This window comes from Brachyhypopomus gauderio, chromosome 6 (genome assembly GCF_052324685.1).
Source record: "Brachyhypopomus gauderio isolate BG-103 chromosome 6, BGAUD_0.2, whole genome shotgun sequence".
Taxonomy (NCBI): Eukaryota; Metazoa; Chordata; class Actinopteri; order Gymnotiformes; family Hypopomidae; genus Brachyhypopomus; species Brachyhypopomus gauderio.
The window spans coordinates 23,389,854-23,397,135 of record NC_135216.1 but is presented as its reverse complement, the minus strand read 5'-3'; positions in this window follow the sequence as shown (position 1 = coordinate 23,397,135).

Here is a 7,282-nt window from a genome sequence, read left to right as displayed (position 1 = left end):
GAGAGAGGGAGGGAGAGAGAGAGAGGGAGGGAGGGAGAGAGAGGAAGATGAGATGAGAACACACATATGACAAAAAGAATATTCAAATGTCTTTAAAATTCAACTATTCAAATTACTTATCATAATGTCTAACATGAATTCCTAAAAAGGCCTTTTTGGTCCAACACTGACTGTGAAGTGTACTGTCTTCTTAATGAGTCAAGGATATCCAAGCAATTAAGCAGGCGGCTCAACCAAACCCCGCTTTATGGGAATTTCTGCTACCAGACAAATGGGCCCTCTGATGGAGCCGATGGAGCTAATGGAGAATTATTCTCCAGGGAAAGCTCCAAATTTAACTGGCCCATCTGTGTTCGCGATTTTATTTACTGCGTCTATCAGATGCATTTTGTGTGCCAGCGTAACAACGGGCGCAGGAGATCTGAACCACTGCCTTTAAAATGAAATTGCGTCTGTTTTGGCGAGAAACCTTCCTGTTCAGCTGCTCCGTGAGGAGACTACATTTCTATAGACTTTTCTAAATAGAAAAAAAGATAATGGATTACATATTCACATTATAAATAGTGATATAAACTAAACAAACAAGGTTGGGTGATTTCCTGAGGAAGAATATTGCCTTTGGCGTGATCCAGTGCGATCCATCTCGCCGCCGCTGCAAATGCAGAAATGACAGCCGTTTCCTTGAAAAGGCACGTTAAAAAAATCCTTAAAGGCTTTTTAGTGAATATTAATATGTTGTTGCTCTGCGGGTCGGCAGCATTGGTGATCAGTCATGTTCGGGTGTGCGCACCCGCTCGTGAACGGGTGATGGCTGGGAAAGGGCCATGGAAGGGGTGTGTGTGTGTGTGTGTGTGTGTGTGTGTGGTTGAGTTTCCATTTGCCTCATGACCAGTGACTGATGAGGCCTTGCGCTTTCATTAGAGGCAAAGCAGAATGCATGATGGGTAACGCATTAGCACGAAGGGCAGAAGTGCCTGGCTCCTGAGCCCATCCCCCCACCTACCTACCCCCCCACCCCCGACCTCTCGCATGCTCCCTCCCCAGGCGACCACCAATGGTGCTCCTCAATCGATGTGATGCGGCGTGTGACCGCGGTGAGGTCACACACCCGCGCTCCCCCCTTCGGGTAACGGACGTCTTAATCCACGCCGGTGTCAGCCGCGCGCTCCGGTGCGTCACGCTCCCCGTCCCTGATGGATGGAGGATGTCGCACGAGCTCCATGTGGATGCGGACGCCAAGGCCAGAGCGAGCTAAAAGCCTGCGTGTCACCCGTGAGCGTGGGGGTCGAAGGGTCACTGGCGTGCGCCCGCGTGCGTGGGGGCACGTGTAGCGGTGAGCTGCAGGCCTCTGCCCCTCTCCCGGCCCCTGCCCGAGTGCTGGAGTCCCCCACAGCTAATCCCCCACTCGCTTTCATTGGGTTTCTGCGCTTTAACCCGCGCTGGCCCTCAGTGGCGTTCCTCTCTCTCTCTCTCTCCTTCTCCCCCAGTCCCGTGCTGTCTGTGACTGAGGGCTACCTGTGATTAAACTGACCCTCAGGTGCTGACGCTTTGATAATTCGCCGCTCGCTCGGCCATGGCCAATTTCGCTCTCGGATGACTTGCGCCAGGTGGCACGTAAACGGAGCAGATTAGCGGGTGAGATAGCCGCCCCGTCTGCGCGCACCTCTCCGCCTGGGTGTGTGTGTGTGTGCGGGGCTTTGATGAGGGTCCAGCTCGCTGTCCTGACCCGATGAGTGCAGATCCGTCTCGCCGAACTGGTCTGGGCTTATCAAAAGGGTCTGCATCCAAGAATATACCTGCATCCAAGTAAAAGAACAATCGGCCAGGGACACAAAGCCTGCTCTTGCTCGCTCTCTCTTTCTCTCTCTCTCTCTCTCTCTCTCTCTCAGTCTCTCTCTCTCTCTCTCTCTGGCCTCTCTTGTAAACTGCATCTTAACTAGGATCATTATCTTCCATCTTGTTATCTTAATGGCGGTGGGATAGGGTGACACAGGAGGCTAAAGCATCGGCGGGCTTCTCATTTACAGATTAAAAAACGAAAGTGCTGCCCATCAATTATTTACCCTCCCCCCCAACCTCCCTCGTTCACCTCTTCTCCGCCTCTGTCCCGCCCGCCCTGGTTCTGCTTTGTGTCGCGTGAAGATTCGGGACGGGCCCGGGGCGGGATTATTTTTCGCTCTTAGTTGCGCAGACATCTTATCGCTGCAGCCGAAAGTGGAGAGGACACCGGAGACCCGGGAGAGAGAGAGAGAGAGAGAGAGAGAGAGAGACAGATACTGCCCAGATATTACTTACACCTGTAGTTCTGTGAGGTGACAGGACAGATGGGGGAAGGGGGGGGGGGGTCTTATCGGGTTACGGCTAGCCGAGCGGAATGGAGTGTGGGGAAAAATACGTTTCAGACGGCCTTTGTGCGCACTGCGTGTTTCCCTGTCGAACACGGAAGAGGTGAGGGGCCAGGACCGGCCCCTGCTGAAAAGCCAGAGTAAATAACGGCCCAAGGAAAAGGGAGGCGGGGATGCACAAAGGCGGCCTTTGTCGCTCGCAGTGAACGTGAAACCTCAGGAGATAACGGGAGGGGCTGGGGAGAGAGGCAGGGGCTGCCTCGCACCAACACAGCCCTTTTCAACGGCTGACAAGACGGACAAGAGACCCTCAATCGCCCTCCTCGTCTGTCTCGCCCTCGTTCTCGCTCCGTGTCTCTACATCCCGTCTGCCGCCTTCTGAAAGGCGCTTGTCTTCCCCGTGAGGGCCCCGAGAAGCACACAAGAAGAAGCTCTCTCCTGCATCCTCGCCCGAACTCTCTCCTGCATCCAATCGTTACAGAGCACCGCGTGTCTCTGGCTTTGGAGAGGAGATTGTTTGGGGGTGGGGGGGGCTGGGGGGGCTGGTGGCTAGCAAATCATCCCTGACCCCAGCGCACAGAGATCAAACGGCTCCAAAAGCCTTCAGCTGTCAGTCACCGAAGACAGGACTGGAGCCAGAACAAGACAGGACCCAGAACAGGACCCTTCCGCCTCACTCCTGCCTGTAGCCCAGCCTACAGAGAGCCCTGCTGGTTCACGGAGGCCATCCAGGCCTGTTGTCCAGGAAACAAGAGTGCAACCCAACACCAGTGTCTACCACAGGCCCGTGGGTGTCTCCCGCTGCCTTTTAAAAAGTTTGATGCAATTAAAAAGGGGGAAAACGTCGGCCGGGGTGGGAGCAGTCCTGCCAGTTGGTGCTTAAGGCAAAAGGTCTGCTGCAGTGCCACACACACACACACACACACACACACACACACACACACACACACACACACACACACACACACACACACTCAAGTTTGCCGACCGTGTCATCATCAGAGCAGTATCATTCCACATTAAGTGCATGACATAAATGATGACATGCATTCACTGAAAACAGATTGAAATGCAGTGCAGCTCTGCATTCCCTAACCCCCCCCCCAACTTAAAGCCTGACAGATGATGTATTTGATCTCCTTTTCTGTCAGAGCTGACACTCCTTGACACTGAGTTGACACTATTCATCTGCGCTGCCCTGCCCTTGGCTGCTTTCGGCGTCGTGTCCTTAATATAATAATTACGTAACGCCAGCCAACAACATATTCCTTCGCGGAAACGGCCCACTTTCATGTCTGAAAGCGTGCGGAATGATACAAAATGACTAACAACAGCGGCGTGCGGGGCACAGCACGTCTCTGATGGAGGGTGTTTGGAAGACAGAAAGAGCTGGAGAGGACGATCGGCGCTGGTTACACAATCAAATCCATTTTCGCACTCTCACATGGGGGATTGTGTTCACGGGCGAGGCAGAAACAGCCCCGCGTGGCCTTCCTCGGCCCAAAAGCGCCGGCACGTTGGCGAGCGTGGCCAGATTAGCGTGGCCCGAGTTAGAGGGCGGTTGTGTCGCACCGCCCGTGCTCCCAGACAGGCCGCGTCATCGTCACTCACGGGCCTGCTGCTCTCTCTCTCTCTCTCTCTCTCCTTTCTCTCTACCCCATCCTGGATCCTTCTCTCGTTTTGTCCGATCCTACACTCCCTACCCGACCCCGTTTCCATTCTTCCACTCCTGCCTCAGTTGCTCTTCCCTGTAGCATTGCAGCCAGACAGCGGAGCGTAAATAAAGGTATTAAAAACTACCGCCGAGAAACGTATGGCCCAACACACTGGAGCGGAAGAGCCGCGGGACCTGCCGGCTTTATCACCGCCAGCGCACGCGGAGCGCCCACGTGAGCCGGACACGCCGACGTGACCGTGCAGCTCTGCAGCGCCACGTGAGCCTAAAACGCAGACGCGGAAAGTTTTGAAGAGGCACTACGGGGTTTGACATTACAGAGCAAAAGATCACATGCATGTCACTTAGCTTCAGGGTGGAACCATGCTGTCAGGAATAATGACAAATAAAGCAAAATTCGGTTTATATTATGGCACAACTAATCACAACTTTTGACAAAAAGTTAAATTTTTGTTTTTTGTTTTTTTTTTTTATTCCAGTCACGCCGTGTGACATATAATTCAGTGTTAGTGTGTTTTGTTCCTTCTTTGTTTTGTCCTTTCTGTGTTTTGTCCTTTTTTGACGCACCAGGGAAAATAGCCCCAAACGCTTAACCGGAGCGGCATTCAAAGCTTTAACATCCCCTGTGTGCAAAATATCATCAAATCAAGTCATGGTGGACGATACATGACCAAACGTGTAACTAAGCCAATAACACACAAATCCTCTAAAACAGTGCTCAGATTGTACTCCGCTATCTGTTCACTGCCATTTTGAAATATTCCACTGTGAGTTGCTGTGACGAATGTGTTAATCAGAACCGCCAAGCTCACTAACGAACGCCGAGCCCTCGTCCCCATCAGGCTCAAACAAGGGAAGGACAGCAGGGACCGTCTCTAAAGCCAGACCCGATACTAGTGATACGATAACGCATCGCACAATTGAGGAGTTGCTATTCCCGAGACGACACAACGAATGGGGAAATGTTGCTGGCCACAATACCCCCCCCCCCCCCCCCCCCCCCCCCCCTATTTTTTGTGAGTAAGAGAACAATACACTGAATGAGGAGACACAAGGCACAGGCCAGAAATATCCCAATGTCAAAAAGGATTTTAGAGTCAAACTAGCAGCCCAGATCTTGAGAGGCCGACTCAGGCTTAGCTAGAGACAGCAAATGTCGAATGCATATGCATGCACTTATGGCTGTCCATATGTTTCTGTGCCATTTTACCAATTCAAATCAGGTGTCCAGTCCTATATCAAACAAAGCACCGTCACGTCAAACGATGCAAATGGGGGAATATCTGATCATCAGACAGAAGGAGAAGAGCAGGACACACACACACACACACACACACACACACACACACACACACACACACACACAGAGGCATAAACATGTCTGCTGGGTGATGCCTCTGTAAAGCGAGCAGGCAGTAGCTGAAGGATTAATATTTTTTGGACTGTTAGGAGGACTCTCAGTGACATGCTCTTCAAAATGGACATGGTCTTCTAAAAGGTCTTAATACATTTACATGAACATAACCAATAAGCAATTAGAGGCTTTTCACTCTCTCTCTCTATCTTTTTTCTCTCTCTCTCACAGCAGCTCAGATGAGAGAATTTTGTCCCTTGCACATGTATTTAAATCACCACCAACCCCAAAGGCACTGGCATATAACACAGAATAGCTGGATAATCCCCATTCTAATCCTGTTCAAGTCGCCATGTTACTGAAATCAAAACCAGTCCAGCCTGAATTCTGCTACTTTTACTCCCCTCCTCTCTCTCTCTCTCTCTCTCTCTCTCCCTTCTATCTCTCTCTCCCCTCCTCTCTCTCTCCTCTCTCTCTCTCCCTTCTATCTCTCTCTCCCCTTCCTCTCTCTCTCCTCTCTCTCTCCCTTCTATCTCTCTCTCTCTCTCTCTCCTCTCTCTCCCCTTCCTCTCTCTCGTCTCTCTCCTTCCTCTCTCTCTCGTCTCTCTCTCTCCTCTCTCTCCCTTCTATCTCTCTCTCCCCTTCCTCTCTCTCTCTCCTCTCTCTCTCCCTTCTATCTCTCTCTCTCCTTCCTCTCTCTCTCTCCTCTCTCTCTCCCCTTCCTCTTTCTCTCCCTCTCTCTCTCCTCTCTCTCTCCTTCCTCTCTCTCTCCTTCCTCTCTCCCTTCTCTCTCTCTCCTCCTTCCTCTCCCCTTCCTCTCTCTCTCTCCCTCTCTCTCTCTCCTCTCTCTCTCCCTTCTATCTCTCTCTCTCTCCCTCTCTCTCTCCTTCCTCTCTCCCTTCTCTCTCTCTCTCCTCCTTCCTCTCCCCTCCTCTCTCTCTCCTCCTCTCTCTCTCTCCTCCTTCCTCTCCCCTCCTCTCTCTCTCTCCACCCCCTTCCAGTCTTTCTCTGACCTGTTTCACTTACAGTTGATGTGAAGCTCTGATTCCCACTGTATTAGTCATATTCTTAGAAGCAAACATGTTTTTAATGTTTCTAAATCAGAATCTCTCCCCTGAGAGCCTCTGACAGTGAGGGAGAGTGTGGCCCCGCTGTGACTCCGTGTGTGCGTGCATGCGCGTGCGTGTGTGTGTGTGTGTGTGTGAGTGTATGCTTTTCCATCTCAGTGTTTGCTAACTCCAGAGAAGTTGTGGTCAGCAAAAGACCATGCTACCTGCAATGCCCACAAGACGTGCACTGTGGACAGGGAATGTCTGGAATGTTGTGGTCCCTGGAGCGGTTCACTCCCATTCCGGTCTTACACACACTCGTACTCACACTCAGACACACGTGCACTTTTTTTTTTTACTGCACCTTGGAAACTCACCGTAATAACTTATTTTAATTATGTCTCTGACTATAAATGCATACACTCAGTGTCTGTCTGTTCATGTTGTGTCTTGTATTACTGCACATTTGGAGTATGGGGAAATGAAATTTCGATCCTCTGTGTAATTACCTGCACTAATTGCATGGTCTGATTGACAATAAAGTTCACTTTGACTTTGACATGAACAGCCAGTATACTGAGAGGTGGAAAATATCCTGAAAGTGGCCACTGATACGTTGACTTCAGCTAATGTGTGTTACATGTGTGTGTTCTCTCTGCTCCCTGCTTGCTGCCTCTATATGCCAACTGTGCAATCACATATTTTCAGTCAGTGTTTAATATCTGAATTCCATCTCCTGACAAAGCTCATGGGTTCCTGGTATCAGGATCCACATGTCAAGAGTTTCTTTGTTTGTTTATGGATGACTGAACTCAGAACAGACATTAAGAGATGGTGTCACCATCAAGCTGGAGAGGGC